This window comes from Neofelis nebulosa, chromosome 3 (assembly GCF_028018385.1).
Source record: "Neofelis nebulosa isolate mNeoNeb1 chromosome 3, mNeoNeb1.pri, whole genome shotgun sequence".
Classification (NCBI taxonomy): Eukaryota; Metazoa; Chordata; class Mammalia; order Carnivora; family Felidae; genus Neofelis; species Neofelis nebulosa.
Genome location: NC_080784.1, coordinates 178,976,740 through 179,003,998, shown reverse-complemented (window position 1 = coordinate 179,003,998; position 27,259 = coordinate 178,976,740).

Here is a 27,259-nt window from a genome sequence, read left to right as displayed (position 1 = left end):
TATATAACTTGAACTCTGGAATTGTTATGCCTCTAGCTTTGCTTTTCTTTTTCAAGTTTACATAGGCTGTTTGGGGTCTTTTATGGTTGCATACAAATTTTAGGGTTGTTTGTTCTAGCTTTGTGAAAAATGCAGCTGTTATTTTGATAGGAATTACATTAAAAGTGTAGATTGCTATGGGTAGTATAGACATTTTAACAATATTTGTTCTTCCAATCCATGAGCATGGAACACTTTCCATTTCTTTGTGTCATCTTTAATTTCTTCCATTAGTGTTTTATAGTTTTCAGAGTCAGGTCTTTCACCTCTTTGGTTAGGTTTATTTATAGGTATCTTATGGTTTTGGTGCAATTGTAAATGGGATTGATTCTTTGAATTCTCTTTCTGTTGCTTCATATTGGTGTATAGAAATGCCACTGATTTCTGTACATGGATTTGCATCTTGCAACTTTACTGAATTTGTGTATCAGTTCTAGCATTTTTTTTTTTTGTGGAGGCTTCTGGGTTTTCTTTTTTCTTTAATATAATTTATTGTCAGGTTAACATACAGTGTATGCATTGTGCTCTTGGCTCAGGAGTAGATTCCCGTGATTCATCACTTATATACAACACCCAGTGTTCATCCCAACTAGTGCCCTCCTCAATGCCCATCACCCATTTTCCCCTCTATCCCTCCATCAACCTTCAGTCTGTTCTCTGTATTTAAGAGTTTATTATGGTTTGCCTCTCTCTCTGTCTGTAACTATTGTTTCCCTTCCCTTCCTCCATGATCTTCTGTCAAGTTTCTAAAATTCCACATATGAGTGAAATCATGTGATATCAGTCTTTCTCTGACTGACTTTTTTCACTTAGCATAATAGCCTCCAGTTCCATCCACGTTGCTGCAAATGGTAAGATTTCATTATTTTTCATTGCTGAGTATTCCTTTCTCCCTCTCTCTCTCTCTATATATATATATATATATACGTATACATATATATATAGATGTATACATATATATATGTATACGTATATATATACATATATATAGATGTATACGTATATATATACATATATATACATATACATATATATATGTATACATCTATATATATATCTATGTATATGTATATATATATATATACATACATACCACAGATTCTTTGTCTATTCCTCAGTTGATGGACATTCGTGCTCTTTCCATAATTTGGCTATCGTTGAGAGTGCTACTATAAACATTGGGGTACATGTGCCCCTATGAATCAGCATTCCTGTATCTTTTGGGATAAATTCCTAGTAGTGCTATTGCTCAGTCATAGGGTAATTCCTTTTTTTTTTTTTAATTTTTTTTGAGGAACCTCCACACTGTTTCCCAGAGTAGCTGCTCCAGTTTGCATTCCCACCAACAGTGCAAGAGGGTTCTCCTTTCTCCACATCCTTGCCAACATCTACTGTTTCCTGCGTTGTTCATTTTAGCTACTCTGACTGGTGAATTTTCTATATAGAATATGGTTTTGTCCACAAAAATGAAAGTTTAATTTCTTCCTTGCTGATTTGGAAGTCTTTTATATCTTTAGGTTTTCTGATTGCTGAGGCTAGGACTTCTGGTACTTTGGTAAACAACTGTAGTGGAAGTGGACATCTTTGTCTTGTTCCTGACATAAAGGAAAGCTCTCAGTTTTCTCAAATTAAAATGATATGAGCAGTGGGGTTTTCATATATGGTTTTCATTATGTTGAGGTATGTTCCTCTTATCCCTACTTTGTTGAGGGTTTTTATCAAGATTGTCTGACATATTGGCATATAATTTTTCATAATATTCTCTTATAACTGTTTGTATTTCTGTTTTGTTGGTTGTTGTTTTCCCTCTCTCATGTGTGATTTTTATCTATTTGGGTCTTTTTTACTTTTGTTAAATTTGGCCAGGGGGTTGTCAATTTTATTACTTTTTTTTGTTTTTTCATGAAAGTGTTTTTAATATTTATTTTTGAGAGAGAGAGACAGAATGTGAGCAAGAGAGGGGCAGAGAGAGGGAGTCAAAGCAGGCTCCAAGCTCTGAGCTATCAGCACAGAGCCCAATGTGGGGCTTGAACCCATGAACTGTGAGATTGTGACCTGAGCTGAAGTCAGACACTTGACCAACTAAGTCGCCCAGGTGCTCCTATTAATTTTTTTCAAAGAACCAGCTCTTGGTTTCACTGAACTGTTCTTCTACACTGGGGTCTTTAGGGGTTGTTTTGTTTGGTTTTGTTTGTTTGGTTGGTTTTGTTTTTTCGTTTTTGTTTGTTTGTTTGTTTGTTTTTTTGTTTTTTCGTTTTCTTCGGATTCTGAATAATTTATTTCTGCTCTAATCTTTATTATTTCCCTTCTTTGTCTGGCTTTAGCCTTTGTTTGTTGCTCTTTGTCTAGCTGCTTTAGGTGTAAGATTAGGTTATTTATTTATTAGGTGTAAGATTAGGCTATTTATTTGCTTTTTAAGGTCAGGCTGATTTGCTATATGCTTCCCTTTATGACTCCTTTTCCTGCATCCCAAATGTTTTTGACCATTGTGTGTTCATTTTCATTTGTTTCCATGCATATTTTTAAATTTCTCCTTTTATTTCTTTATTGACCCATTCATTCTTTAGTAACATATTGTTTAATCTCCACGTATTCGTGGTCTTTCCAAATTTTTTCCTGTGCTTGACTTCAAGTTCCATAGCAGTGTGGTCAGAAAATATGCAGGGTATGGCCTCAATCTTTTTGTGCTTCTTGAGGACGGATTTGTAACCTGCTTTGTGACCCATTCTGGAGAATACCCCACATGGACTTGAAAAGAATGTGTATTCTGCTGCTTTTGGATGAAATGTTCTGAATATATCTGTTAAGTCCATCTGGTCCAATGTGTCATTCAAAGCCACTGTTTCCTTGTTGATTCTCTGCTTAGATGATCTGTCCATTGTTGTAAGTGGGGTGTTGAAGTCCCCAGCTATTATTGTAATGTTATCACTGAGTTCTTTTATGTTTGTGATTAATTGTTTTATATATTCAGGTGTTTCAAATTGGGGGCAAACCTATTTACAGTTGTTAGATCTTCTTATAAGATAGACCCTTTTATTATGATATAGTGTCCTTCATCTCCTGTTACAGCCTTTGGTCTAAAATCTAGTTTTCCTGATAAAAGTATTGCTATTGCAGCTTTCTTTTGACCTCCATTTGCATGATAAATGTTTCTCCATCCCCTCATTTTCAATCCATAGCTGTTTTCAGGTATTATTTCCTCAAATAAACCTCTGCCCCCATTTCTCTCTCTCCTTCTTCTGGGACTCTTATGATATTAATGTCATTACATTTGATGGAGTCACTGAGTTACTTAAGTCTACTTTCGTGATCCATAATTCTTCTTTCTCTTTTGCTCAGCTTCATCATTTTCCATAATTCTGTCTTGTTTATCACTTATTTGTTCCTCTGGTTCTTTCGTCCTTGTGGTCATTATAATCAGTCAGGTTTGAATCTTAGTTGTTATATTTTTCATTTTTCACTGATTGTTTTTTTTAACTCTTTTATCTCTTCAGTAAGGGTCTCTCTGATGTCTTTCATGCTTTCTCAATGAGTATCCTTACGATTGTTGTCTTAAATTCTCTATCAGGTGATGGAGAATATTTGTTTCAATTAGATACCTATCTAGGACCTTTTATTGTTCTTTCTTTTGGGATGAATTCCTCCTTTCTGCCATTTTGTTTAAGTTTCTATTTTATTCTCTGTATTAGAAAAGCCTGTTATTTCTCCTGATCCTGAGAGTAATGGCTTTATGAAAAAGAGATCATATAGTTTCCAGGGCCTGATGCTTCAGGAAGTGTCTCTGGTGTGTGCGGTGTGCACTATGCTGTTGTGTTTGTTGCTCTGTCCCTCAGGTCAGTCATCTGCAGAGGTTCTTCTTGCCTGCAGTGGGCAGTGCCAGCCAAAACTTGTGACTTTTAAAACTCCAAACTTTAGGGACCTGGTATGGTGGGGACCTGTTCTGGTCTTCTGGTGGAGGGTCTCTCTGCACTAGAACAGATGCAGGTTTGATGGGAAGGGCAGTTGTGCCAGAGCTCATGGGTGTGGGATTTGGAGCAAGTAGGCTAAACAGCCAGTGTCCGGGTTAGCCACCCTCAGCAGGTGCCTCTGTGCCTATGCAGAGGGGTGGGGAACGGAAATGCCCACTGGCTCTTGTGTCCCCAAAGAGACATCTCTTCAAACACCACCTGTCACAGATGTGCTCCAAGAAGAGGGAATAGTTTCTCCCTGCAAACCTTAGGTGATCTCAGATCATGCCATCTGCCCCAGGGTGGCTTGCTTGCTTTCTCTCTAGGAGTAGGACAATGACCTCAGGCCTCTATTTCAGCCATGCCTGCTGACCTCTAAAACTCTAGTCTTTGAACCCTGCTGGTTGCAGAAACTCGTGAAAATCAGCCCCTCTCATTTTCCCAGCCAGTGACTTTGGGGAAAAGTTCTCCTTGTTGGTATCCCTCTAAGCTCTACTTTCTTTTGCTTTGCTCTGTAGCCAGAGGTGCCTACCCTCTGTAGCACCCATGATCTGTGACCTGTTTCTCCCCCAAATCACATCTCCATACTTCCTAGCATCTTCGATGTGGCCTCTTCTCTCCTTCTAATTGTGCAGTTTGTTCTGTCAATCCTCAGGTCAATTTCTTGGGTATGCAGAATGATTTGACAGTTATCTAGCTGGCTTCACAGGATGAGGAAAACCTAAGGTCCTCTGACTATGCTGCCATCTTAGCTCCCTTCATGGTATATTTCTCTTCACCAGTAGGTTTTACACTTATACATTCATGTTATTACTTGACATCCTTTCATGTCAACTTGAACAATTTCCTTTAGCATTTCTTGTAAGGCAAGTCTAATAGTTATGAACCCCCTTATTTCCATCATAATCTGGGGATTAAGTTTGCGTGATTTCTTTATTATTATTGTAGAATTCAGCTCCCCAGTGTCCGTAGGCCTCCTTCCCACCACAGGCTGGGTAGGAGCTGGGAGATCAGCTATTAGCCCCCAACTAGAAGGCAATGCTGAGAGGATCCAGGCCCACATCTATGCAAAACAAGTAAACAAATTGCAGAGGGGATGAAGAGATTATTTTAAATTTGTTAAGGTATGTTTTGTGGCTCAGATGGGGTCTATCTTAGGGAAGGTTCCATGTGAGTGTGAGAAGTTCATGTAATCTGTTTTTTGGATGGAGTATTTTGTAAAATACATTAGACTTGATTTTCTTTTTGATTGTAAGAGCTTAGATGTTGTCATTCTTGTCATTGCAACAAGTGAAAAGATGAACACACTAAAAATCAACAACTCTTAGTACATACATCAAAGAATTGAGTACCCAAGACAAATTGCTGCCTTCCCTGAAAACTGAAGAGAAAGGCAGAAACAAAACCTTCCAATTTACTGGGAACAGAAGCACAGAAGCAAAGCATGTAGCTGGAGCCAGTATTAGAATGAACATTTTAAACTGCAATTGATGAATTGCAGAAGGTTCAATGTGTACCAATTTGAGCATTAATAATTGTAAAAGGACCCAGTCTTAGGAAATATCAAATAGGCTCTTGGGTTTTACTTCCAGGAACTCTAACAGATTCTCACTGTGAAGATCCCTGTGTGTTTCCAGCAGGAGTAACCATTTTGAAATACACCTACATTTTTAATTAACAAAACATGTCCTAAAGAGAATCTATTTTATCAAAGCTTAACTGACTGGGGCTTTACTAAAGCCTAACTGACCCACTTATAAATGGGCAACAGGGTTTATATTAAATAAGTTACCATTTAGAGAAACTCCAAGAGTCATTGTAGAGCTTAGACTCAAAGTACCCAACTCAAAGGAAGGGGAACATAAGTACTAGACCATTCTAACTGCCTATTGCTGTTTAATAAAACTACTCCCAAACTCATTAACTTAATGCACTCATTTTACTTTTTAACAGACTTACTGAGATTTGATTGACATGTAATAAACTATATAACATTTAAAACATGCAATTTGATATGTTTTGACATATGTATATCCTGTGAAAACATCATTGAAATTAAGAAAACAGACAGATCCACTTATTGGGATGAGCCCTGTGTATGATATATAAGTGATGAATCACTAAATTCTTCTCCTGAAATCAATACCATACCATATGTTAACTAAATAGAATTAAAATACAATTTTGGAAAAAAAAAAAAGAAAACAGAACTTTTACTTTTGATTTTTTTGTACCACTTTTTAATTTTCAAAAAAAATTTTAATGTTTATTTATTTTAGAGAGAGTGAGAGACAGACAGAGAACAAGCAAGGGAGGAGCAAAGAAAGAGAAGACACAGAATCTGAAGCAGGCTGCAGGCTCTGAACTGTCAGCAAAGAGCCCGACACAGGACTCAAACACAGGAACCATGAGACCATGACCTGCGCCAAAGTCGGGTGCTTAAACGACTAAGCCACCCAAGTGCCCATTAATTTTCAAATGCTAAACCAACTTTTCTATATTATTGGATACCATTGGAGGAAATATTATTCACAGTTTTTGCATCTCTACTAACAATAGATGTTGATCTGTAGTTTCCTTTTTTTGGCAAAGTCTTTTTCCCCTGCTTTTATTATGAAGATAATGCTGGCCTCATAGAATCGATTGGAAATATTCTCTATTTTTGAATTTATTTGGAAGAATTTGTGCAGAATTGAAATTGTTTCTTTATTATGTGTTTGGTAAAATTTAACATTGAAGCCATCAGGGCCTGGAATTTTCTTTCTGTTTAGTTTTTTTCCCCTACATATTTAATATCTAATATCTAATAAATTGATATTAGACTATTAAAATTATTCTCTCTTGAGTTTTTATAGTTTGTATCTTTGAAGAAATTTGACTATTTCATCAAATTTGTTGAATTCATTTGCATAAAATTATTTATAATTTCCCTGTATTTGAAGAATTATAGAACACACAGTGACTCAAAGGGAGTAAACGTTGAAGCATGAAGATTAATTGGATACTTCTATCCAGATAGGGGCGCCTGGGTGGCTCAGTCGGTAGAGCGGCCGACTTCGGCTCAGGTCACGATCACGCGGTCCATTTCCAGCCCCGCTTTGGGCTCTGGGCTGATGGCTCAGAGTCTGGAGCCTGCTTCCGATTCTGTGTCTCCCTCTCTCTCTGTCCCTCCCCCTTCATGCTCTGTCTCTCTCTGTCTCAAAATTAAATAAACTTTAAAAAAAAAAGGTTAGTGATGAATTGGGCTAAGGGGAAAGGGCACTTGGGTGGCTTAGTGTTACCATCTAATACTATGATTAGTTATACAGAACAATTATTAGGAAATATATATTCAAGTTGTGGGGTACCAGGTGGCTCAGTTGGTTAAGTGTCCCACTTCAGCTCAGGTCATGATCTCACAGTTCTTGAGTTCAGGACGCATGTCAGGCTCTGTGCTGACAGTGCAAAGCCTGCTTCAGATTCTCTGTCTCCTTCTCTCTCTGTCCCTCCCCTACTCGTAGCACCCTGTCTCTCTCAAAAATAAATAAATAAACATTTTAAAAAAAGAAATAAGTAAGTTGCATTAGTATTCTCTCTTGAAAGGAGGACGTCTGTTCGGTGGATATTTTATAATACATTATTTTAAGCATATTATATGCCAACTGTTATATTCATTGTTCTTTTTACTTAAAAATTATTAAGTTTTATTAAAATACATGAGGACTTAAGGCAGATTTTAGCTAATGATGTAGAATATTCTTTTAAGATTTAGTTGTTGTCATCTTACATTTATAACTTGGATCCTCTAGGAAGCAAACACAAACTGTATTAAGAAGTACAACAGATTCGTTGAGATTCATTGGGACGATCCCTGTAAAAGATAAGGGATACAGAATGTGGGAATAGGCAGGAGAAGACTTCTGACTATAATAGAGGTCTGACATCTGTGAAAGAAGAGTATGAAGGAAAAAGTGTTGCCTACGAAGATGCCCAGATGGTGGGGGCTCTTGAGAAAATCCTCGCTAACCCAAGAGGAATCTTCAATGCTAAGATGTCTTTTAAACACTTCCACGTGGTCTGGAATGTTGAACCCTTGTATCATGATGATGCTCAATCATTGGATGCGGTATAGAAATTCTGTCATGCGCCATCGCACAGATACATGGCCTCAAAGCACCTGCAGTTAGAGACTGTCAGCTAACTTCCCTGCTTCTAGCAGCCTTCCTTCCTCTTGAATAGAGTTCAGAAAGGCACACGATAAATGGCTGACCTCTAACTTTTTTTTTTTAACATTTATCTTTTTTTGAGAGACAGTGAGAGCATGAGCAAGGGAGGGGCAGAGAAAGGGAGACACAGAATCCGAAGCAGGCCACAGGGGGCTGGAACTCACCGTGAGCTCATGACCTGAAGCTGAAGTCTGATGCTTAACCGACTGAGCCACCCAGGTGCCCCTGACATTTTCTAATACTGAGAAATTAAATTATTATGGAAAATTCTAAGTTATATTTCCTTAACAAAGAGACTAAAACATATTTTCCAAAGAGTGTCACATTACATATTGTGCCATGGATTAATGACATGGATTAAAATATTATATGAGTCCTTATTAACTATTTACTGATTTTTTCTATTAGATTTCTCTGTATTTATAGAATATATAAATCTTCCATAAGTTCTAGTATTACTAAAAATAGTAATAGACATTTGTTATTCATGGGACCCTATTTACCAACCTCAGTTCTCTTCAAAGGGAAAAGTTTTGAGACTATATTTTTAATATGAGTATTATAAACAACATATATTGTGATTATTCACCCCAGTTAACTAAAATTCACAACGTCCTCATCATCATCAGACCCTAAGAATTTTGCTACATCGATTAAGAGAATTTTACCTTTGTATTTGTCAAAACGACTCAGTAACACTAAAAAAAGAATAATGTGGTTTCAATAACATCCAAAATGCTAGGTTTTGCAAGGCAGTGTTGGCAAATACAAAGTATTTTGGGTTAAATGCCTAAGTTTGAGAAGACAAAAAAGTTAAGAATGAATTTTTTGAATAAGAAGTAACACTTAACATTTACCAAAAATTTTATATCTGGAAATTAAAGAATTACTAAAATATTGTTTCATGATAAAATTAATGTACACATCCATGTACATATATGTATATACATACATAAGTATGGATACATACATATTCAGTTACAAATGATGCATTCATTCCCCACCCTGGGAAGGTGCGCTGACTTCAGGAGGGCTGGTTCACATATGCTGAAACGAAACACTAAGGTTTTTATTGGGTTTATAACTGTTTTCAACAGGGGGGATAAGCATAAGTAAATTAGATTTTTAAAAATCATATATCTATTCTCATATTGGCCTAGTTTTGAAAATGGTTTATTTTTGTTTTATGATTGTTCTTTTTTTTTTTAATTTTTTTTAACGTTTATTTATTTTTGAGACAGAGAGAGACAGAGTATGAACGGGGGAGGGTCGGAGAGAGAGGGAGACACAGAATCTGAAACAGGCTCCAGGCTCTGAGCAGTCAGCACAGACCCCGACGGGGGGCTCGAACTCAGGGACAGGGAGATCGTGACCTGAGCCGAAGTCGGATGCTTAACCATCTGAGCCACCCAGGCGCCCCTATGATTGTTCTTTAATTGTCGATGTCTCTTCATATTTTGATTAAAGTTTCTCAGATCCCTAGCTGCTAATTAATGGGCTCTTGAACGGAAATGCAAGATGATTTTTCTTTTATCCCCGGTTTCTGTCAAGTGGTAACTCATCTTTTAAATAAACAATGAAATGCACTGGTAGAGTGACAGTGGATATGTTTAGAGAGAAAACCTATTAACTGTTTTTTAAGCTTTATTTTCATATCATTCTTTTTATTAAGCGTGACATCCTGAATCATATATTTTTAAGGTTTAAGTTAATTTTGTACTAATTTTTAACATTAAATGTATTATAACATTATTCAAAAATATATAAAAACACACATAAAAGACAAAACACAAAATTTTAAACACATAGTTATGGAAGATATTAAAATTTGGCTTATTAGCTTGGCAGCTTTTTTTGTTGTTGTTTTTAAATTGTGAAAAGCATAGCTCACGGCCAAGTCCCTATAGCTCATTTTTCCAGCCCCCTTAAAGTTAACCTCGAATTGGTGTGAACATTTAAATATTTCAGATCGAAAATGTGACAGTTACATATAATTGCTCACATACACATAGAAAACAATATGTAGGATCAGTTTTGTGTCTTTACAAGATGTCGAATAATGGCATTTCTTTACCTTTATAAAAACTATTTTTTTTTCCTTTAACATTATGTTTGGAGAATTATTACCTTTCTGGCTCCTACTCATTAATCCATTTTAGTGTAATAAAATGGATTCTTTGTATGAATTAGCCACATTTCATTTTTCTTTTACCAACAAATTGAACTTTTAAGCTGCTCTGGTGTGTGTATGTATATGCACTGCCATGGAGACTAAAGGCCATGCTTCCTTCTGCACATATACAAGACTTTCTCTAGGGTAAATGACTGAACATAACGCTTAGCTATCCTTAACTTCACTGCATATTAACAATTTCTCCTCAGATTACACTCTCAGTAGCAATGTGCTGATTTATTTTTTCTACTTCTCACCAACACTCTCTTATTAGCCGACTTCTTAAATCATGTAATCCTATAGATGTGAAATTATTGTTCAGGATGGTTTTAAGCCACTTTTTAAAATTTAATGATTAGCTTGAGAATCTTTCATTTGCTTATTGGTTATTCAAGATTTGTCTCTATAGACTTTCTCATTTTTATTTTGGCATGTTTTTTCTTATTATTGATAGGTTGATATCTTTATACATTCTAGAGTAGAATCCTTTATTGCTATGTGCATACCATGTATCATTTTTAGTCTATGATTTTTCTTTCTGTTTTGTTTATCCTACCTTTTATCATTTAAATTTTGATATTATTGCAGACAACTTTATCAAAATTTTCTTTGTGCAGTTGTGCAAATATTGTTTTGTTGTTTTTTTTTATGTGAACATGGTTTTACTTTTTTTTTTTTTTCCAACGTTTTTTATTTATTTTTGGGACAGAGAGAGACAGAGCATGAACGGGGAAGGGGCAGAGAGAGAGGGAGACACAGAATCGGAAACAGGCTCCAGGCTCCGAGCCATCAGCCCAGAGCCTGACGCGGGGCTCGAACTCACGGACCGCAAGATCGTGACCTGGCTGAAGTCGGACGCTTAACCGACTGCGCCACCCAGGCACCCCTACATGGTTTTACTTTTATTTATTATGCTTCATTTTAATTCTACTATAGTTAACATACAATGTTATATTAGTTTCAGGTGTATAATATAGTGATTTACCACTTCCACAGAACATACAGTGAATTATTTTATTTTATTTTGTTTTACTTTGTTTTACTTTACTTTTTATTTATTTTGAGAGAGAGAGAGAGAGAGAGAGAGAGAGAGAGAGAATGGGGGAGGGGCACAGAGAGGGAGAAAAAGAGAGACTCCTAAGCAGGCTCTGCTCTGTCAATGTAGAGCCTGGCACAGGTCTCGATTTCACAAACCATGAGATCATGACCTGAGCTGAAAGCAAGAATTGGACGCTTAACCAACTGAGATACCCAGATGCCCCCAGTGAATGAGTTTTTAAATATATTATTCGATTTGGTAAATATTGTTAAACCCATGAGAATGTAAGCCACATGAGAGAGGGATGTTCACCCGTGATGTTCACTATGGGATTCTTAGCACCTAGAAGAATTTATGGTGAATGAAAATAATTTAATAAAAATGTGCTTAATTACAACCTCAAGCAAATTTTTCATTATCTTAGAGTCATTAAGAAATGTTTCTACTAATAAATACTTTAAAAGTATTATTTTATATCTATACCTTTAATATGTTGTAAATTAAAATTAAATGTGATAAAAATAGTGTCCAATAGTATTTTTACTCATTCTTGTGTGTAATATATATATATATATATGTGTATATATATATATATATACACACACACACACATATATATATATATATATATATATATATATAAATGTGTGTGTATGTGTCAATTCTTATAAAATATAGAAACTTTTTTCCAACGTAGTTCAATATCTTTCTTCCATTTGGTCTTAATGATTTTCATATATATATTACATCCATATATAGACTCAACAATTCAGTGTTAAATATTTGTTTTATACCATCTAATAACTCTGCAAGAACCTAAAGGAAAATATTTATGCATTATTTTATATTTACCACTTTTTGATTATTTTTTTTCTTCCAGAGGATTTGTATTAACTTCTAGTGTCATTTTATTTCTGCTTGAAAAATTTCATGTACGCTAGTAACAAATTATTTCAGTCTTCATGTTTCTGGGAATGTTTTCATTTCATCTCATTTTAAGAAGAACAGTTTTGCTGGAAATAGAACTCTTGTTTGTAGGCTTATTTTTTTTTCTTCCCTTCAACATTTTGAATATATGTTATTTCATTGTATTCAGGTTTCCACTGTTTAATATGAGAAGTCTGTGTTATTTGAATAGCTCTTACTCTGTACATAGTAAATAATTTTCCTCTAACTTCTTGGAATATTATTTTACTGTCTTTGTTTTCAAAAGTCTGACTGTAATGTGGCTAGTTGTATGTCTTGTTTATCCTCTATGTATGTCATTGAACTTGTGGATATGTGGATAATTGTTTTCCATCAAATTTAGGAAAACCTTTGACCATTCTATCTTTAAATACTTTTTCCGTTTATTTGTATTCTACTCCTGGAAGTCACATTACATATATATTAGTATGCTTGATGTTGCCCACAGGTCTCTGTGTTTCTGTACATTTTCTTCTATATATATATTTTTTTCATTCTTCAAGTTGAATAACTTTTATTTACTTGTCATTAAATGTACTTATTTTTTCACGTGTACAATTTCTTGTGGAGTACTTCTAGTGAATGTAATTTTAATTACTAGTTTTTTCAACTTTAGACTATTTGGTTATTTTATATAATTTTTATTGTTTTGCTGATATTTCCCATCTATTTGATGGATCATTATCATCATGCTTTCTTTAATTGTTTAAACATGTATTTTTTTCCCTAGTAGTTTGAAGATATTTTAATAGCTGCTTGAAAGTTACTGCCTGCTAAATTCAACAACCTAGCACATCAGAGATAGTTTCTATCAATGGTTTTCCTTTCCAACTATAAATTATTTTTCTCTTTGTTTGCTCTTAATTTAAAAAAAATCTAGACATTTAGATATGATATTGTTGCAATTCTAGATTCTGAAGTTTCCTTCTGAAGGTTGTTTCTCTTTTTATTTTCTTTATTTTAATATTTGCTTTGTAAGTTGTTAGACTAACAAGTATAATCCAACTTCCTTTTGGTGTGTTACACTAATATCTCTGCTTATATTTTTTTTATTTTTATTTTTTAAGTCTGATTCCTAGTGGTTGTTTCTATATATTCATAGTTGAATGGTCAGCCAATGATTATTCAGAGACTGGGTTTGAACATCTTGTGCTAGTAAGTCTTCCATCTACCTTATATTGATAGATGTATGTGTGGGATATGGATTCTGGAGGCTTTAAAACCGAGGCAAATTTCATATTTACCTTGGATTTTTTTTCTTGGCCCTTTTATCTTTCCTATACACATGCTCACAGCCTCCCTGTCAGCCAAAATAACATGTGGACAGCTTGATAGCTTGTGTTTTCCATCTTGCTCTGCAGGTGCATACAGCCATCAAACTTGTCAGTGATGTGTGGAGAGATTATCCAGCCCCTCTGTGACTGACTCATTTATAGGAGCTCCCTTTTAAAATTTTGGCTCTTTTAGTGGTCCATTGCCCCCCCAAGTAGGACACAAGATCTAACTAACCGGTCTTTAGAACTCTTTTTACTTGCCACTGAAATTGTTAGTTTTACTGACATCACCTCTGGGCATGGGTATTTTATTTTCTGGTCAAATCAGGTGAATACCCCTCATGAGTAGTACGGTTGACTTCCATGGTCTGACTCCCACTCCCACCTCCTGTAACTACCATGTTGACCAACTAGTAATGAGGGATTCTAACCGTTTACTCAAAGCTCAGTCATTTTGCATGAATATAGGCTTCTCAGTTGGTTGTATAACTTTGACTAACAAGTATATGAATGGCAACATGTGGCATTTTTTGATGTTTCCTTCAGTTTTATAATTTTGGGGAGGAGAAGACCTTCTCATTCAATCATACTGAAAAATCACTCTCTGCCTATAACATTAAAAATCAATCTTATCTTGTAGTTACTAAGTCAAATAAGTGCAATAACCTGAACTGTAAATAACTAGGCAGTATTGTATCAGAATGGTAATTACTGAAAGAGACTTTTTCCTCAACCCAAAACTCTGTAAGAGACAAGCTTATGTATCTCTTGTTGGCAACATGACTTATCTATGTGGGTTTACAATAGTTTTAACTCTCTTATGTATAATCTCCCACTCTTATATTTTTATGACTTCATCGCCCTCTAATGTCAACTTTTGTATATGATTTCCTTCTTCTTATCAGGTCAAGATCTTCTTGATAATTCCTTTACCATCAAATCTATGCTCACATGTGATTATTTCGATGAAACCTTTTCTGATCACTCCATAATGTTACCACCTTGCTGATAACTAGTCTTCTTCTTCATGAGTGAGTATTAATACTCATCTTTCTTTCAGAGCAAACTGAGTATCTTATTGTACTCATTCCTCTGGATTATGGCTTCTCTTTAATTTTGGGAACACAGGGATTTAGCATTGACTTGTAAGCACAGTTACATTCATTTAAATATATTTTATTGTAGTTTACTAGAATTTCTGTGTTGTGTGTCATATTTCTAGAATACAAATTTTATCATATATATTTTCATTTAGTCTAAAGCATACAGCATTTTTAAGGTTTTCCTGGGAATTAGTTACATAATTTCAGGTTTTTTAAGAAGATAAAATGATGGTGAATTACCCTGCATAAAAAGTCAATCTGAAAATTAGTCATGATGAGAAAAGACAATAGAAAGAACAAAGCTAACTTATTCTTGGATAATATTATAGAGTGTGCACTTGTGGAACATTTTGCATAATTCCAGTTGCCATCTTCAAAGTATAATAACAGAAGTAAATCAATACATGATAACTACTTTTTTTAAAAACCTGTTAAAAAGTAGTCCTAAGAAAATCAAGATAAATGATCAAGAATCCTTAAACATGATTTAAAAAGCCCAAGAGGAGAGAGACTCATTCTATGAAACCATGAGAAGTATAAATAAGTGAAAATTTTGTGACTTCACTAGATCTCAAAACCTAGCTTAAGGAATATAACTTGACACTTGATAGATTATAATTTGGTGAGGAAGCTAGTAAGTTAAAGAGTAAGAGCAATATCCTGGACTTTTTTTAAATTTTTTTTAACGTTTATTTATTTTTGAGACAGAGAGAGACAGAGCATGAACGGGGGAGGGTCAGAGAGAGAGGGAGACACAGAATCTGAAACAGGCTCCAGGCTCTGAGCCATCAGCACAGAGCCTGACGCGGGGCTTGAACTCAGGAACCGCGAGATCATGACCTGAGCCGAAGTCAGATGCTTAACTGACTGAGCCACCCAGGCGCCCCTATCCTGGACTTTTTGATACAGCTGAAGGCATTAAATGGTTATTTTTTAGTTACATACCAAAACATAAAATGAAGAAAATATTATCTTACTTTTACGAGTTAGAAATTCAAGAATGCAATAATTTTGATATGTATCTTGCCTTTCAGTATCATTATTAACAACATAGTTCTAAGCTGGATGGTTTATAATATGGTTCCTTTATAGCCCCATTAAAATTTTAATATAAACATACATAATATTGCACTATTTGAGGATCTATTTGTTGCTAAGTATAGCCACATATGAAGAAATATCTATGTCATAAGTTATCATACAGAACAGAAATTTATCTATGAAAGAGATAAAATCAATTCTTCAGAAACAAAGTGGGAGCCAAGAGCTAAGAATCATCTTTATAAATATAAAATTCCTGAGCTATAAGCCATGAGATTGGCTTATTTTATTTTTTTTTTCAACGTTTTTTTTTTTTTTTTTTTTGGGACAGAGAGAGACAGAGCATGAACGGGGGAGGGGCAGAGAGAGAGGGAGACACAGAATCAGAAACAGGCTCCAGGCTCCGAGCCATCAGCCCAGAGCCTGACGCGGGGCTCGAACTCACGGACCGCGAGATCGTGACCTGGCTGAAGTCGGACGCTTAACCGACTGCGCCACCCAGGCGCCCCGAGATTGGCTTATTTTAAGATACCAACTTGTAAAGACATAAAGCTAAGGAATATTACAAAGTTGAATGATTACAAAGATAAATGGATATTGAAAGCCAGAGACTTAGTATTTGTCAGTCATATTACCTGACTCTATTTTTGTCTGATACCAAATAACAGATTTCAACCAAAGACCTATTTAAGAGATTAGATGGCTTTGCATCTAGCTGTGAGATTGTGATATTAGAATGCAAGAAGAGAGTAACGTTATTAGTGCAATGTTGGGCAAAGGCTTCCCACCTGAGAATGTATTTAGGGAAATAGTTTAAACCAGTATTCCATTTTAATTGCCAGCTGGGAACTTCTTGAAAGTGTATTATTTTTCTATTTTCTTTGGTTGGTATATTTGATGTATTTCACGTGTACTTTAGACCAAAGATGGAGGAGATGAAAGTAAGCATTATCATTATACTTACTTTCCAAAAAGTTATCAGAGATAAATGTTAATCCTATCTATTAAAAGTATAATTCTACCAACTTGAAAGTTATATATATGTATATATATATATAATACACACACTGAAATAATATTATTAAAAATTAGGGAGAAGAAATAATAAATGGAATTTTCAGAAAGAAATTTATCCTAATATTGTGGGGATATAAACATTACACTGGTTTTCCCTGGTATTTTAATGAAAGTATTATGAATTGCTGATATATTCTTTATCCTTGAAAATTGCATGCTTTTATAATTAAAATATTCTGATAATAGGGTTTCACACTGCTTTATATTAAACATAAAACAATAAGAAAATGGACATAATACAAAGTATCATTAGATTACCAGTTTCTAACTGTTAGCTAATGGAACCCTAAGACATATTCCTTTAATTACAGTATTAAAAAGAATAATACCCTGTGAGCTTTAATATAATCAACACATTTTTGTGGGAAATGAAGACTGCTCATCTGGTTTTGTACTCTATTTTGGAAAAACAGTAAGGTATGTTTCATAAAAATGTATATGTCTTACTACATTTACTAAAGTGATTGACAAATGCAAAAATACATACACAAGTTAGCAGTGTAAATTTCCCTGTTCATAATCAGGTAAGTATGATGTGTATTAGAAAAGAAAAAAAAATCTTACATAAATATTCCTGGTATATTTTTAATCTGAAGTAGCCAAAGTATTGAACAACCTCAGTCTTGTGTTTTAATTAAGAAAATTAAGCTTTTGTGTTCTAATTAAGGCTGTATCTTAAAATGCTCAAAGAGCCCATGTTACAATCCTCTACTATTCTGTCCCAGAATGAGTTTGATCAAATTTTGGTGATTGACACTTAATACATTATGAAGTGTTACATAGAAGCTCCATAATGATGCTCTCAATGTGGTTCTCAAATTCTGGTTCCAGTAATCTCTTTCTAGGAAGAGTGAAACTAAGCTTATTCTGTAGTCCCCCAGAGCCAAACCTGGGAGTAGATGGAAAGCAAACTATTTATGTAGTAATCACCAAATGGAATATGTGTATTACTTTTGGGTTGAATTCAATGTGAAAAAGTTTGAATTAAATGGTTATTGATTTTTTTTTTTTTCTGTTAAACCTTATCTTTTGATTTTGGTCTGCGTTGGTTGCTTCAGTAGGAAAAACCTGACAGTTAAACATATAATAGTATTGTTTCCTGATAGTGAATTATGAATAAAAAAATAAGACAAATTATCACAAATTACTGCAAAAAATGCTGAAAATCTTAGATGAACTATGAGTGCCCTTAATATTGGAATAGACCATATAAGGTAAACAAAAATAGTGTCAAATATAGTAGTCATGAAAAATTAATGTAAAATATATATTTATAAAACCTTGAGTAACTTTATCAATATGTTTTCCAATTCTTAATTTTCAGACCCCTCTAGTTCTTTTCTTCTTAAATGTCAGAATCAATAGATAATTTTATTTAGGGAAAGAAAATCTTTTCTTTTTTGTATAAAGTTTATTTATTTGAGAGTGAGAGAACACGAGCAGGGAGGGGGAGAGACAGAGGGAGAGAGAACCCCAAGTAGGCTCTGCACTGTCAGCACAGAGCCCAACTCAAGGCTCCATCTCACGAACTGTGAGATCATGACCTGAGTTGAAACCAAGAGTCAGACGCTTTCCTCACTAAACCACCCAGACGCCCTGTAAGTCTTAAACAGAGATCACAGTGTAAGAAAATCCACATAACCTTTGAAATCAGATAAATTTCATCTTTGGGACAAAAATACTTGCTTTTCAGAATGGTAAATATTGGATAAAATGTATATTATACTTTTGTCATTTGCTTTCACAGTATATCCCCAGTCAATGACAGTATTTTCAGTACCAGTTAGAACAGAATGTTAATAAACGTGTAAATCCTAAAACACACTTTAAAAAATCACCAGTGACTGTGCCAATCTCCATATATATACTCTTGAACACCTAACCAGTAATTTTATTTTATATATTTCTCTGGAAAAAATATCTATTTTTTTCTTTGAAAATCTATTGAATTACTGTCGTTAATTTTATCTTAATCTTCATTGTCTTAAATTTTAAACCCATCTTTCTCTAAAAATAAATATGTAAGTCCCTTGTGCATGGCAGGTATTTAATAATTATCTGTTGATTGCAGATAAATCAGTGATACAATATTTATGTTTTCATGGTGCATTTTTTACGTGTTCAATAATAATTTTGGCAGAGGAAAGTATTTGTTAAATTCGTCATTTTTTGTCATTAGTTTTTGGATGATATTGCTGAATCTAAAAATAGTGAACTCTAAAAAACAGTGATGGAAATGAATACCAACCACCTCACATTTATGGTAGAAAATGAAAGCAAAATATGAATTTAAATAAAATGTTACCTTGTTTTACAGGGTTTTCAACACTGAATTGACAATAACTTTATAATATGTAATAACTATCTTCTATTAATGCACAATATAATGTTTAGCTAAACATTATATGTTAATGTATTTTCTTCCTTAGTTGTACAACTCGTTTGCAGGACTTTAAATTATGTTTCTCATATCCAGAGGGAATGGCTTTTTTCATTTTGAATCTCTGAAATAGAGGAAGCATGTTTTCTGAAAATACTAAAAAGCTTTTTATTAAGATGCAGATGTTTTTACTTTCCCGAAACTATTCAGGATAAGAGTATTTAATCAATCACCAAATATGAATGATTTAATTATTTTCCAGCTAAATGATAATTCATTATAGCCTTGTCATGTTTTCTGTTTTATAAAATCATGTTTATAGCACATTTTTATGCAGATGAATAGCCTAAAATTGAAAACTGTTTTCTTTTTATTTTTTCTCAAGTCCAGTTTAACTTGACAAAAGAATGCATGTCACTGTGAAATAAATAAGTGCAATATAAATTAAACACTTCCTTGATTTAACAGTGATATGAACTAATTTACAAGTACTCTGACTAGCTTACAAATTGTTAAACCTGTGGGGAGACATTTATCTGGATTTGTATGGACATAGGTATGCACGTTTTTACAGTGTTATATTCATCTCAGGTGTGCAGTATAATGACCCAAAAATTCCATACGTTCCTCAGTGGTCATCATGATATGTGTACTCTTAATCCCCTTTAATCTATTTCACCCATCCCCCCCCCCCGCCCCCGCCACCTCTGGTCTGGCAACCACCCGTTTGTTCTCCGTATTTAAAAGTCTGTTTTATTGTTTGTCTCTTTTTTCTTTTGTTCATTTGTTTTGTTTCTTAAATTCCACATAGGAGTGATATCACATGGTATTTGTCTATCTCTATTTCACTTAGCATTATACTCACTACGTCCACCCACGTTGTATGAATTCATCATTGTGTACTTTACGTTCTTTCCTAAGCAGGTTTCATTTGCCTTTCTTCCTCTCAATTTTATTCTCTCTCATTTTTGTCTTACTAATTTCTATGGCATAAATTTTTTCTGCATAAGTTTATCTAATTTTTATCTCTTATTTTTCTATAATCAACACATGCTTTTTCAAGTGTTTTCCATGCCCTTTCATTTAAGGGACTTAAACTCCTACCTCAGAACACTATCAATTATCTGATAATAAATTTTTGCCAATTCTAAAACCAATATCTCCTTATTACTTTTTTCCTGCTAATGCTTTCACACTTCTGATCTTCTCTGTTGCAATGACATCCAGTTCAGTTTGCAATTCATTATTGAATTCCTTTTTTCATGCAGCAAAAATTTATTTTTTCTACTATAAAAGGTGTAAAAATGGCTGACAGGTTTCCAGATGCATTGATGATATATAATAATAATTACTTCCCTGATTTCAGACCAGTTCAAATTGGTTTTATCTCATTTTTCCTTTGAAAAGTTGGTCCTCTTCATTCTCCTTCCTCTTTATCCCATTTACTCATTTCTATCATTTAAGCTGTATGCTATAGACTTAATGTTTATGGCCCCAAAATTCACATATTAAATCCATACCCCCAAATGTGATGGTATTTGAAGGTAGAAATTTTGGGATGTGATTAAATCATGAGGGTGGAGTCCTCATGAGTGGGATTAGTGCCTTTATAAAAAAGACAGTAGAGACCTTCCTCACCCCTTGCATCATCTGAGGACATAGCAAGCAGAGGTTTGTCTATAAATCAGGAAGTGGGACCTCATCAAAAATTACACCTACTCATTATAGCAATCTAGACAGACTAAGACACAATATTTTCTCCTATTGTTTCTCTGTGGAAAAACAGGAACTTGAACTCAATACTACCATATGACTTCACTTTTGCACATGGAAGGCTGAATAACATTACAAAATACAAAAAAATGCACTTTGTAGTGCAATGAGATCTCAATATTGCCTTGGAATTATCATGTGTTTCAAATAAATTCCTTTTGTCAACAAGTATTCCTAGCTTTCACCTCCAACCTTATAATTCAACACCAACACATCTCTTAGAAAATATATCCATTTGTAATTTATCTTTGAAATTAGCATATTGTGAAACTACACATACTTCTTGCTATATTTAATAATGCTTATCTATGTCTATAGACATTTTTCCTTGCTTAGAGTTCAGTAGAAGCAGAATTTCTCTTCTTACTGAAGGCCTATTGCTGTATCTATTCTCTGACCCTATTGGCTTCTATTTCCTCCAGTGATTTCTTCATTTTCTATCTTTTCTAATCTTCTCAATTAGACCAGATATAGTGACAATGACTATAGTAATAGCCATAATAAACATCTATCTTTTATTAACTCTAGTTCTCAATATCTAGCTATTACTCATCACAACCTTCATTTTAGAACTGAGCTTCCAATGTATTTCCTTGCTTATCTTTCAATTACCTCTTTCAATGGTTTCCTGAAACCAACTTGCATTGCTAACAATGGCATATCATTAGCTAAATATTTGCAGTTATTATTTGGTATATGTAACTACCAACACTGCTAACCTTTCCCAGATTCTTCAAATTTCCTGTTTCCTTGGGCGGCTTCATTTTCTTTGATGACTCATTATTAATTGCCTTTGCAAAATATTTTTCATTTGCATTTCCAATGGTGAAGATTCTGAGAATTTGAAAACACCCTAGATGATAAAATATGATAAAGGATTAAAAATGTTCATTGGATTTGTTTTAAGGGCGATATTAATGTTTTGACAGTTGCATTTTCATTAATGGCGAATGGAAATCATACCGAAATCGTTTGAGGGTTGAATGCAAGGTAAGAATATGTGGCTATAGTTCAAGAAATTGACTATTGGAGGAGATAAATAGGATTATATATAATGGATATTTGGGGTCAAAAACGTTTGTGTGTGTGTATATATATATATATATATATATATATATATATTTATTCTTTTATAATTAGATCAATGTGGAAAGTTTACATCTCTAAAAGAAGAAATAAGCCAGAGATTCCAAATCAGAAGGACATGGATAGTCTTGGACTTCTTATTTTCCTTTACTATCCACTGCCTTTTGGTTTCTCATACTATTTAATGGCTCAAATGTTGCTGCTTTCTAATACAGTTAGTACCTTGGTATCTAAAACACAAAACTAACCAATTTATAAAATCTGTCACTAAATCCTCATTGACTTTAGAATAAAATTCATATTTCTTACCATGGAATACAAGGTCCTTCATTAATGAGTCTCTTACTAATAATTCAGAAGTACATTTTACCATCTTGTCTTCAGACATGACTTCAGGAAACTGTCTATAGATGATTGTATGTATAAGCTTTAGAAACATTAACCAAGCTCTTTATTCTTCTTGAAACACCCTTTGTTCCCCTCTTCACTTGGTTGCTTCATTGTTTAGTATCCAGATTATTCATTTATTCAACAAATATTTGTTATGAATGCATGAAGCACAATAATAAGTGTTGGTGTTACAATGAAGAAAAAACAGGTTTTATAAACATATTATGATATTTAATCTAACAAATAAGCACTAATAAAATGAGGTAGAATTACAGGATACCATGAAAATGTATAGCAAAATGTATTAGCTCTTTGTGAAGGTTCAAGAATCATCTAGGAATAAATAGTACTTAATATGAAAATTGATTGACAAGGAAAATTAAAATAAGAAGTGTTTAGGAAAAGCACTACAAGAGAAGAAACTATATACTTCAAGATGAAGCTAGACCTTAGAACATTGGAGGAATGAACAGAAGGCCAGAATACCCAAAAAGAAATTTAACAGTGAGAAAGAATAGCACAAACTTAGACTAGACATATAAACCAGGACACAATTATGTAGGAGTTTATAAGCCATGGTAAAAACAAAATAAAATATGGTTGTTCTTTTCTCTAAGATCAGAGGAAAATTTTCTATATGTTTTTAAGCAAATGTGTGGCACTATCAGATGTGAATTTTTAAAACATAATTTGAGATGTTGCCGGAGAACAGATAGACTGCAAATACACAACGGTGAATATAGGGAAACGGATTAGGAGGTTATTACAGACTTCAGATAAATGATGATGAGTTAAACAAGGATGCTGGAGTGGCGGTGGAAAGAAAGGGCTCGCTGAATATTTTAATAGAACTTTATGTTTTATTTGGTAGTGGAGACAGGAAAAAGGAAATCTAATGTTATTTTCTCCAGAATGTTTACTGGATTCCTGTAGTCTCAGTTAATAGCCACTTATATGCATTCCAGGCTTACCTCAGTCTTAGAAGTGGCCAAATTTTGTTATTAGTATTCATTTGTCTTTCTTCTTCTGAACTTATAAGATATTGAGAGCAAAAAATGTATCCTTGTGTTATCTCTGTATGTTTCGGATCCAATTCAGTGCCTAAACTGTGTGTGTGTGTGTGTGTGTGTGTGTATGTGTGTGCTAAATAAATGTAAACAATTTCAGGGGAGAGAGAAAAATATTTTGGAAACTCTGAGTGACCTTTGACTTTATGTTTGTTCCTAAAACTCACCATCTCTCTCCCTCTTTCTATTTTCCGGGACAAACCTGTGTGTGTGTGTGTGTGTGTGTGTGTGTGTGTGTGCTAAATAAATGTAAACAATTTCAGGGGGGAGAGAAAAATATTTTGGAAACTCTGAGTGACCTTTGACTTTATGTTTGTTCCTAAAACTCACCATCTCTCTCCCTCTTTCTATTTTCCGGGACAAACCTGTGTGTGTGTGTGTGTGTGTGTGTGTGTGTGAAGTGAGAACCTATGATTTTATTTACCCACATGAGTATCTGAAATCTTATTGACTCAGGAAATCACGGCCCTTTAAATCTCATGTTTGGAGAACTTTTAACTCAAATAATAGTAATGATAATGGTTAATGGAAAGATCTTTAGCAACAGGATTGTGGTATATTGTAAACAGCACTATATTTATAATCAGTAAACCTTGGTCTAATACTGCCTAGTTCTGAGGTCTTGAATAAAATGGAGGGATTGTTTGGCATTTGCATAGAAAATTACCCTTTTCCTTGTACTTCTCCATACATATGCAAGTGTTCTGCCTCTCTTATTACCTCTCTTATGCTATTCCAATGGCTACATTCCACAGAGAGTTGTTGGTACCTCCCAGACATAAATAAAAAAGAATCAATTTCCATAAATGATACAGCCTGAGGAGTAAATTTGAAGACTTGGAAAGCAGCCAGTTCTCTAGGTTTACAGCAATGTTTCCTGCATTGCAAATGGGCTGTGCTGGGGGCATGTGAAGAAGTGAAACAGCAGGCCCCTTACTCATCTACAGACTGCTGGGCCTTGGTGAGTCCGCCACAGGCGGGATGGCTAGAGGATGTGTTCTAAAAGGCCCTGGTGTACTTCTGACCATATGGTAAAGCTGTGGAATGCTGGGAAACACGAGCAGCCACACAGTTACCTGTTGTGCCCCAGTTAGAAACCCTGTCACTTCTGAATTATCTAAAAGGCCCAGAATAAACAGTATTTGGCTAAGAAAAAAAAATACTACTTATTGTTACTAGTTAGTCTGCTAGTTACTAGTTACTTTAACTTAATTTCTCATTTGTTCTCTTTATTTTAACTCTTCCTGTGTTGACGTTTGATGATGAAAGGGTGGCCCTTCATGTCTTTAGTATATAAAACAAGAAAGGACTTAGGGTAGATTGATATCATATGTCAATCTGCCATAAGCATTTAAGCAGCAATTTCTGATACGAAATAAATACCACAATAAATATGGGAGAGCGATCTTCTGGTATAAATGTTATATGTTTAACATATTAGGATTTGTCTTAGCTCTGTTTACTGTAGCAAAATACAATGGACTGGGAGGCTTACAAACAATAGACATTTATTCTTCATAGAACTGGAGGCTGGGAAGTCCAAGATCAAGGCACTGCCAGATTCCGTGTTTGGTATAGGCCTTCTTCTTGGTTCACAGGTGGCCATCTTTTCCCTGTGTCCTCACATGGGAGAAGGGACAAGGGATCTCTCTGGTGCTTCTTGCAAGGACACTCATCTCATTCATAAGGGTCCTCAGAGTCTCCCTCAGTTCTCAGTCCTCCACACCCCAGCTTGTAGCGTTCTATACAAGAAGTTCATTGCAAAAATGAAGGTCACATTGCTGAGTAAGGAGACAAAGTAGAAGTTGGAAGACACTGATAAGAAAGGCACTTTTTATTTGACCCAGAAAATGGAGCTGATGTTCGTACAATCCTTGTTGCGGAGTCAGGGAAATATGATTTGCATTCTATAAATATCCATGCTAAATATCTCTTAGACTATTTTAAATTTAGAAAATACATATTCTACATATTCCCCATTTAACAATAAATTAATTATAGTATTTCTGTATGTAACTAGTTACATACTGTTATATGTTATATTCTATAGAACTAATATGTTCTATAGTTATAGAACTATAACTAATAACTGTTATATGTTATATTCTATAGAACTAATAAAGACAAAGAAAACAGCTTCTGTTTCAGATAATCTACAGTATGAACAAAACAAAACAAAAACGAAAACAACAAAATCAATAAATAACTCAGGGGCATCAAGGAAGAAATAGAGTGAATTTTGGTGGAAGATTGTATCTATAGACAACATAAGGCAAATATTTCATAAAGTAAAAATTACTTTTGGAAATGCGTTAGCAAGCCATCATATTGGGGATTATATATTAGTTCTTAACTAAATCAACACAATAAATTTTTCCTTACTATTTTTCCAGTTGAATACTACATGAAGCAGTTGACTTTCTTGTACTGGAGGGCCAAGAAATAAGAAGGACATATATGATCTTCAAAGACTATTCAATTCAGTTTTTAATTTATTTTTGAGAGAAATAGAGGAGGGGGGCGGAGGGAGGAGCGGAGACAGAGGGAGACACAGAATCCAAAATAGGCTCCAGTCTCTGAGATGTCAGCACACTGCCCTATGTGGGGCTAAAACCCATGAACTGGGAGATCATGACCTGAGCTGAAGTTGGATGCTCAACTCACTGAGCTGCCCAGGAACCCCTCAATTCAGTTTTGAGAGTGGCAATTGGGTACTAAAACTAGATGAAGGAAGAGTACATTCATTTTTACCATCTCATATTCATTAGGAGACATTTACTCATTGGGTACAATGGCAAGTAGCAGCACTATTTAAATTGCTGTTTTGTACTTGCAGGCTCATTATCTTTCTCTTCCTCTCTGCTTTTCTCTTTCTTTTAATTTTTTCATGCAAAAGTTTCTTTGATTTCCAATAGATGAGAAATATATGCATACTGCTTCTTCAATATTATTTAAAAATAGACCGAAGACTTTCATGTAAAAAAAAAAAACAAACCTACATTCACCATAAAGCCCACATATATAAATATTAGTTATAAGTGGCTAAAGTACAATTGATGTTAAGGCACTTAACCATCGACCATCTCTGAAAAATCCAAACCTGCAAGGATTGCCTTTAAATTTCACCAAATTTATCTTATCCTTGGTATGCATAAAACATTAATACTTATCATATAAATGATTTCTGAGATAAGAACAGCATGAGATTTTAGCAATAATGAGTATCAAAACAATTTTTAAAAGGGATAAATGTATTTTCAAAGCACAACATAAAAAGATACTCTTGGGGCCTCCGGGTGACTTAGTCAGTGAAGCATCAGACTTTTGATTTTGGCTCAGGTCATGATCCCTGGGTTCATGAATTGGGCTCTATGCTGATAGTATGGAGTTTGTTTGAGATTCCCTCTCTCTCTCTACACCTCCCCTCTTATGCTTTCTCTCTCTCTCTCTCTTTCACACACACACACACACACACACACACACTAAAGAAACTCTTATTGCCAGAGTCCAGCTCCAGCAGGTCCAGGGGTTCCCGAAGGATGAACAGCATTGGCGAAAAAGTGAAAATAAAATAAAACAAAAATAAAAATGGACACAGACAACAGCAGTGTGTTAGACTGGCTGCTTAATTGTGGCAAACGTGGCATTATATTTGTTAGCAATTTCCTTATAGAGTGTGTCATCTATATTTTCTAGCAT